This window comes from Rhinopithecus roxellana, chromosome 6 (genome assembly GCF_007565055.1).
Source record: "Rhinopithecus roxellana isolate Shanxi Qingling chromosome 6, ASM756505v1, whole genome shotgun sequence".
In the NCBI taxonomy this organism is placed as follows: Eukaryota; Metazoa; Chordata; class Mammalia; order Primates; family Cercopithecidae; genus Rhinopithecus; species Rhinopithecus roxellana.
The window spans coordinates 84,374,189-84,382,286 of record NC_044554.1 but is presented as its reverse complement, the minus strand read 5'-3'; the positions used below and the strand labels follow the sequence as shown (position 1 = coordinate 84,382,286).

Sequence of the window (8,098 nt, the reverse complement as noted above, 5' to 3'; positions counted from 1 at the left end):
AAAAAAAACAATATATTTGGGCCATACTCAAGCAGGAGAAATGTCTACTTAGGAAAATGAAGTCAAAGAAGAAGTATTGACAGTATTTTTAAATTAGATGATTTTCATAAAATTGAAGATCCAGTATAAACTTAACTAGAAATAATATTTCCTTAAAAAGTGGAGAGGGGTGGGCGTGGTAGCTCACGCCTGTAATCCCAACACTTTGGGAGGCCGAGGCAGGTGGATCACGAGGTCAAGAGATCGAGACCATCCTGGCCAGCATGGTGAAACCCCATCTCTACTAAAAATACAAAAATTAGCCAGGCGTGGTGGTGCACACCTGTAGTCCCAGCTACTCAGGAGGCTGAGGCAGGAGAATTGCCTGAACCTGGGAGGTGGAGGTTGCAATGAGTCAAGATCACACCACTGCACTCCAGCCTAGGTGACAGAGCGAGACTCTGTCTCAGAAAAGAAAAAAAAAAAAAAAAAGTGGAGAGATACTCTTCCAGTTTCCCTCATGCCAGAGAGCATCTCACAGCCTCACAGGGTGGTCACGGAGCCCGTGTGCCTTTTCCTTTCTCAGGTCCTGCATCTACACCTGCCCCACCCACCATGAATGAGGAGTATGATGTGATTGTGCTGGGCATCGGCCTGGTGGAATGTATCCTTTCCAGTATAAAGTCAGTGAAGGGCAAGAAAGTTCTTCATATGGATTGAAACCTTTACTATGGAGGAGAGAGTGCCTCTATAACATTACTGGAAGATTTATACAAAAGATTTAAAATACCAGGACCACCATCAGCATCAATGAGGAGAGGAAGAGACTGGAATGTTGACTTGATTCCCAAGTTCCTTGTGGCTAATGGTCAGCTGGTTAAGATGCTGCTTTATACAGAGATAACTGGCTATCTGGATTTTAGTGACTGCAGGGAGCTTTGTCTATAAGGGTGGAAAAATCTACAAGGTTCCTTCCACTGAAACAGAAGCCCTGACATCTAGCTTCATAGGACTGTTTAAGAAACATCACTTTAGGAAATTCCTAGTGTATGTTGCCAACTTAGATGAAAAAGATCCGAGAACTTTAGTGGGAATTGATCCTAAGAAGACCACAATGTGAGAGATGTATAAGAAATTTGATTTGGGCCAAGATGTTACAGATTTTACTGGTCATGCTCTTGCACTTTACAAAACTGATGACTACTTAGATCAACCATGTTGTGAAACCATTAATAGAATTAAACATGACAGTGAATCTTTGGCAAGATATGGCAAAAGTCCACACCTTTTTCCACTCTGTGGCCTTGGAGAACTGCCACAAGGTTTTCTGCAAGGCTAAGTGCTATTTATGAAAGTACCTATATGCTGAATAAACCAATTGAAGAAATCATTGTGCAGAATGGAAACGTAATTGGTGTAAAATCCGAAGGAGAAATTGCTCACTGTAAGCAGCTCATCTGTGACCTCCGCTATGTAAAAGATCGGCCAGAAAAAGTGGGCCAGGTAATCAGAGTTATTTGCATCCTCAGCCACCCCATCAAGAACACCAGTGATGTCAATTCCTGCCAGATCATTATTCCACAGAACCAAGTCAGTCGAAAGTCAGATATCTGTGTTTGTACAATCTCCTCTGCGCACAGTGTGACAGCACAAGGGAAGTATATTGCCATAGTTACTACAACTGTGGAGACCAAGGAGCCTGAGAAGGAAGTCAGACCAGCTTTGGAGCTCTTGGAGCCAACTAGATGGGAATTTGTTAGCATCAGTGGCCTCCTGGTACCAAAAGACTGGGTGACAGAAAGCCAGATCTTTATTTCCTGTGCATACAATCCTACCACTCACTTTGAGACAATTGGGATGACATTAAAAAACATCTAAAATAAGATTACAGGATTAGAGTTTGACTTTGAGGAAATGAAGCATAAGAAAATGACATCTATGGGGAAGACTAACAGCAGTACATGTTATTATCCAATTAGGACAAATTTAAAATTTGGCAAATAATGCATATTATATGAAATCAATATTGTAAGGCCTGCTTTTGTAATCAAAATGGAGAGACTGAAGAGTGCTGTGTCAGTAAATACTCCTCCCCTTCATCTTTCTAATATCATATATTAACTTGTTTTCATGGAGTGGCTATTCAGAATTCACAGGTTACCACATTCTCTTCAATTTAATCAAACTGGTTTTTTTTTTTTTTTTTTTTTTTTTTCCAGTGAAGGATCAGTTTCAAACAAACATTGTGATTCTGATACAGACAACTTGAAACAGTGTTTGTATCTTTTAATCAGTGTAGCCTTTGCAATTATGAGCTTCTGCTGCTCAAGAGCTGGATCCATACAGATTGTGTGCCATCTGTCATCCTGATATTCAGGAGATTCTAAATTGAATGCTCCATGGTTTGGGGTGGCATCCAGAAGTCTTTCTTATGACTTTATATTTTGTATTATGTCAAGTCTTATGGCAGGGTGCAAATAGCATAGCCACAAGTTTGGTTTAGGACGTAAAATTCTAACCAAACTCCAGACACAGGGAGTCATTTATACAAAGCGGTATGTGGCATTTTAACCCAATAAAGTTGATGAGAGAAAAGGGGAGAGGAAGTGAACTATAAAGCAGGAAATGTGCAGAAGCATCTTTTGTATCTCAGGCATAGCTTCCTCAGTGGACCAAACTGCAATGCAGTATTGACTTGACAAAACTCCTACTTCTGTCTCAAAATGACTCCAAATTATTTCTCTACTACATAATGAAGCCAAATTCTGAAAACAAATAAACAACAACAACAAAAGTAGGAGAGGTAGTTTTTCTATTACTCTAAGTTGTGAAGGTATTCAGTTCTATAAACTAATCAAATATGTGAAGAAAAAGATAGTGAGCTCATGGTTTTGGAAAATTCTTACCACTTTATTATTTTCCCTATGTCTTTAAGTTCCTTGATCTGCTCATTTCACTACTCCATACATTTTAAAAGGCACTTTTACTGGAAAAGAAGGTGAAATCCAGTTATAAGAAATGTCATTTGTTGAATTATCGCTAGAAAGAACTAATTTAGACTAGGCTGATATTTTCTAGCGTCAAAAGGAGCTTTGAGATTACATCCTCCCATTCAAATGAGTAATTCTGAATCCTTATAACTGGGGAAGTATCTGATCTCCCCTGCTAATAAGAATAAAGAAAAGAATTGACCATCACTCTACTGAGAAAAACACAGTTGATTTTACCACAGTAGGTTGGCTAATACATTGTGTTTTCCAAAGAAATAAAAGCATATCATTAATTTTTACCAAAGATATTCTGATAAAATTAATCTAAGTTTGCAAAATATATATGAAAGTCAGTTGAGGTAATTTGTACTGAAATATGAATGAGGAACTTAATGTAAGTTTTCAGTATGATTTCTAAGCTCCCACTAGTAATCAGGACAAGACATAAAATCATTTTAAAAGGAATTTAGCTGCTGAATTTAAAAAAATTCAATTAAAAAAATGTAACATAAAACACTCAAAAACAGACACTCTTTTGTTAAGTGTGAAAACTCCAGCAAATGTTACCTTTAGTCATCAGGATCCCCTTATATTTAGAGACTAAGTTTGAATTTATATGTCCAAGCCCATGATCACAGCGGATTTCATCTCTCAGTTGGGTCAGACCATAAATAAGGCTATATCAGCTGATTTCAGCCTCTAAATATAAGTCTCATGTTTAGGCTAAAAATAGTTAATTCACATGCAGTGCAAAAGTTCCTGAATTCTAAAATGTATTTTGAAATTTCCCTTCTCGGAGTGGAATGACTTTGCACTTCAATTTATTTATTGTCCTGTGGAAGATGTACAAGAAAACATTCTTTATATTTAACAAAACTGTCATGGGAATGAAACCAGTATCTATTTAAAAATCAAAAAAGAAGTCTCTATTTTGAATGAACCAACATACAAGAATCAGAACATTTGCAAGTGTTTTAATTTGGCTTTACTCTATGGGTTTAGGTTTCAGAGTTATCATCTGCCAATTTCATGTTTACCTGCCTCCCTGACTAGTATTGTTGAATAGACAAAAAAGAAAAAAGAAAAAGAAAAAACGAAAAAAAATTGATGACTCTGGCTTGCTGAATTGAAACATAAAATAAGTTGGAGTTTAGAGACCATTTGTATCTTTAATGGCCTTCTGGTAAAGTACCCTCTAGGGCACCAAGCCCTTCAAGCAGGTGTTACCTTGAAATGAAGAGCTTTTCCCTTTGGATACCAACCACATCTTTGCTAAGTTTGTTGCAGTCTTTAGACCCTGAGTTACAAGCAATATGATCGAACTTGGTTCTGGTGCAGCATGTTGAATTTCTAAACAAATGTTGTTTCTAAATGTTGTGGTTAGATTTAGAAAGTGTTGTGTGACTAATTAAAAGAATTACTCAATGACTTAAGAGTGGGGTCAGGCCCACACAACCATTTAGTCCCATGTACATTCTCCCAAGGCAGTTTGATGTCAGAACTTGTGCAGCCTCTCTCATGTGGTATCTCTAACATCAAGCAAGCAGGCGTCCCTTTCTACCACTAATCACTGACCTGCAAGATAGACTCGGCACAGCTGCAGACACCACAGGCAGCCAGGGCATTGCCCATTCACCTCTGTGTGGAGAGCTAAGAGTTATCACCCTTCTTCAACTCCAAACTAGGGTCTAGGAACCAGCATCAGCTAGCACTGAAATGCCCTTTTATTTACTCATACTAAAGCAGTCTGCGTTCTCTGCATAGTGCCCAACACATAAGGAGAAAATAATAATGCGGAACTGTGAATTAACTTCTAAATTAATAAAAACCATGTTTGCTCTATGCTTTCTGAATTTTTATTTTGAGCAAAATAAAATACAAAAGGGCAAGAGATCATGGTTTCAGATTGGCCTAAAATCAAATTCTAGTTCTGATAGTTAGCTAGTTATGTCACTTTTGCTAGTGGGTTCACCTCCCTGAATTCCAGTTGTCTTACCTAGAAAAGGGATTGACATCTGCGCCTCGAAGCAGTATGGAAATGCAGTGACTTCTAAGGAGAGAGCCCCACTACCAGCAGCATGGGCTGCTCTGGAAAGTGGAGGAAGAAAAGTGGGGAGAGGTAGTGCGGTGCCTACCTGGAAGCAAACAGTAACTGGGAAACTGACTGGTGGGAACGAACTGACATCAAGAATTGACTAGAGAATCTCAAAAATAACTGAAAGTTCATCTGTTTCAGTGCTGGGTCCTGTATATAAGGAAACTGGAACTTAGAATAGAAGTGAACAACTTGGCCAAAGTCATATAACCCCTGATTTACAAAGTTGGAATATAAGCAAATTATTGTATCCACTGATCTGATGATTTCTCCATCCTTTGAGCTTCAAGGCCACCTGGACAGAGAAAAGGGAGGCAGAGAAAAATGGATAGAGATGGAGAGAGTTCCAAGGAGAGATTAAGTGCAGCATCAGAGATAGTAATACATGAATAAAAAGAGACCACATGTCTATCTCCTCAGGTACCATACACCTGCTGTTCCCTGAGATGCTCTCCCAGCATAGCATAAAATTGGTGCAGAGTACACCCACCACAGAGGTCCCAGGGAGGGGGACACAGTGAGGCAGTCTAGGGACAGCAGGACTCTCACAGCACAGTGGTTACAGGAGAACTCACCCATTGACTGCTTGGCTTGCATCTTCATTCATTCTTTCATTCCTACAACCAGTCCTAAAAACTGAGCACGTGTAAATTTCCTGCCTCGACACTAGAGGAGATACCATCTCTGCCTTCAAAAAGCTCACGGCTTTCTTGAGAAAAGTCTGAAGACTCCGTGTGGAAGCTTATAAAAGTGGAATATACTCTGTCCAGGAACATGGCGAATTGGTCTTTAGTCCACAAACTGATAACAAACTGATTGTATCAGCAGATAGAAGCATGTGTTTTCATGTTTTTCATCATTCTCCCTCCTAGCAAACAAAACAATCCTGGCCAGAGATGAACAACCATGATCTGCTGCCGGCTGTTACAGCTGAATTCATGAAGTAGAAGGAAACATGGGCATTGCTGTCACACGAAAGCCCACTTCAGACTCAACGGAGCCCCTAACTCAGGAACACACATTTCATTTTATATTATTTTATTTCGTTTTGCTTTTTGTGTGTTTCTTTTTTTAAAAATACATTTTAAAACTTTTATTTTAAGTTCAGAGCTACAGGTGCAGGTTTGTTCTGTAGGTAAACTTATTTGATGAGTGTTTGTTGTACAGATAATTTCATCACCCAGGTATTAAGCCTAGTACCCAGTAATTCTTTTTCCTGATTCTCTCCCTCCTCCCACCCTCCACCTTCCAAAAGGCCCCAGTCAGTGTGTGTTGTTCCCCTCTATGTGTCCATGGTGTTCTCATCATTTAGCTCCCACTTGTAAGTGAGAATATGTGGTATATGGTTTTCTTTTCCTGTGTTACTTTTCTAAGCACAATGAACCCCAGTTTCATTCATGTCCCTGCAAAGGACATGATCTCATTCTTTTTTATGGCTGCATTATAAGGAATATACATTTTAAAAGCACCTTTTGTAACTTCGGGAAATTAAAAAAAACTTAAATTCTATGACTGGACAAAAATGACAACAGATAACTAGCTGCTCTTAATATACAACATTTGCAAAAAAGAAGTCATGAGAAGTCATGGGTCAGCCTAAATATTACTGTATTAAATTGTACACACATTCCATGAGAAAAAAGAGTATTTCCAAATATCTCTATTTCATATTCATATTCTTTAGCAGATTAAAGAAAGAAAAGTGGCTATTTAATGAGAACATTAGAACAATCAGAAATGACAAATGATTTCTTTCAGATGAAAAATATGATTATTAAAATTTCAAATGCTGGAATCAATGATACTGAACAGGAAGGAAATGGAATTTATTATTTGGAGGAAAGTTTCTCCTACTTAAAGGACAAAGTATTAACAGATGACGACAAAGTGAAAAACTACAAGCTATTGATATAAGCTATAGATCCCAGAGGATAAAAAGCTCATCTGTGTGTATGTGTCTGGGTTCATGTGTGTGTGCCTGTGTGCACGAGTGTGCGTGTGTGTGTGTGATTGTACCTAACTAGAAGGAAAGACAACCAACAGCTACAGTCATAGCATTCGTAGAAAAGACATTCACAATCTGAAGAAAGTTCTTGAAGAAGGAAATACATAATAAAAAAGATTGACATCCAGACATGCCTTGGTAAAATTTCTGATTTTTCCAAAATGAGAAGAACCAATGTAAAAATGTGTATAATATGAGAACAGAAAACAATTATCTGCAAAGAAAATGAATTAATAAATTAGCATTAGGCTTCGCTTCTACAATACTAAATGTGGGAAGATAGTAAATCCCATACAGAATAGTATCGAGGAAAAAAAAATGTTGCTGTCTTCATGTAAGCTACTCGACAATGTCCTTTTTGCATCTCTGACCTAGAACAAGTCTCATGTCTCAGCAGCAAATGCCTTCTGTTGTGTGAGGAGCAATTACCTGACAGGGCTCTCATTCATCTTACTGTCAGAGGTGCCTGTTCTCTGTCCTGTGGGAGGGTCTTTCTCTTCCATCATTCCCCTGGGCCAGGGAGGCCATTTGGGTGTTGGAGCACCACACAGCTTTGCAGCCTGATTCTTGTTTGGGAAACACTGGAGACCTAAAGACTAACAAACCCACAGACTAACAGTCAAATCAGTCAAATAGGTTCTTATTCTATGAGTTTTTTGTTTGTGTGTTTGTTTTTTGCCTTTGTTCTTATTTTGCTTTACTTTCTATACATTTTCCTTAGAAAATGTTGCCCTGTAATCTGTCATAAAAAAATATTATTGTAATACTTTATGTACTACTGGGAAAACAAATGAATACAATAATTATACTCTGATACTCTGACATTTATCTATACTTCATGGATGTTAAAATATGGGGAAAATATATAAATATATATTTATTTCAGGCATCCTTAATTAATTCTAGAATTCGCTGATTTCTGACATAATTCTTGAAGCAAACAAACACTTCATTCCACAACTAACACCACAGCAAGACTGTGCCTTACCTTAAGAATCCAGTAGAATTAACCTGCTGGAGGACAGATGT

The 8,098-nt window shown here is 38.1% G+C and overlaps 1 pseudogene; it reads left to right on the top strand.

The window, feature by feature from the left end:
- Positions 1-594: 594 nt before the first annotated feature.
- On the top strand, positions 595-1,931 carry LOC104680847 (annotated as a pseudogene).
- The last annotated feature ends 6,167 nt before the right edge of the window (positions 1,932-8,098 follow it).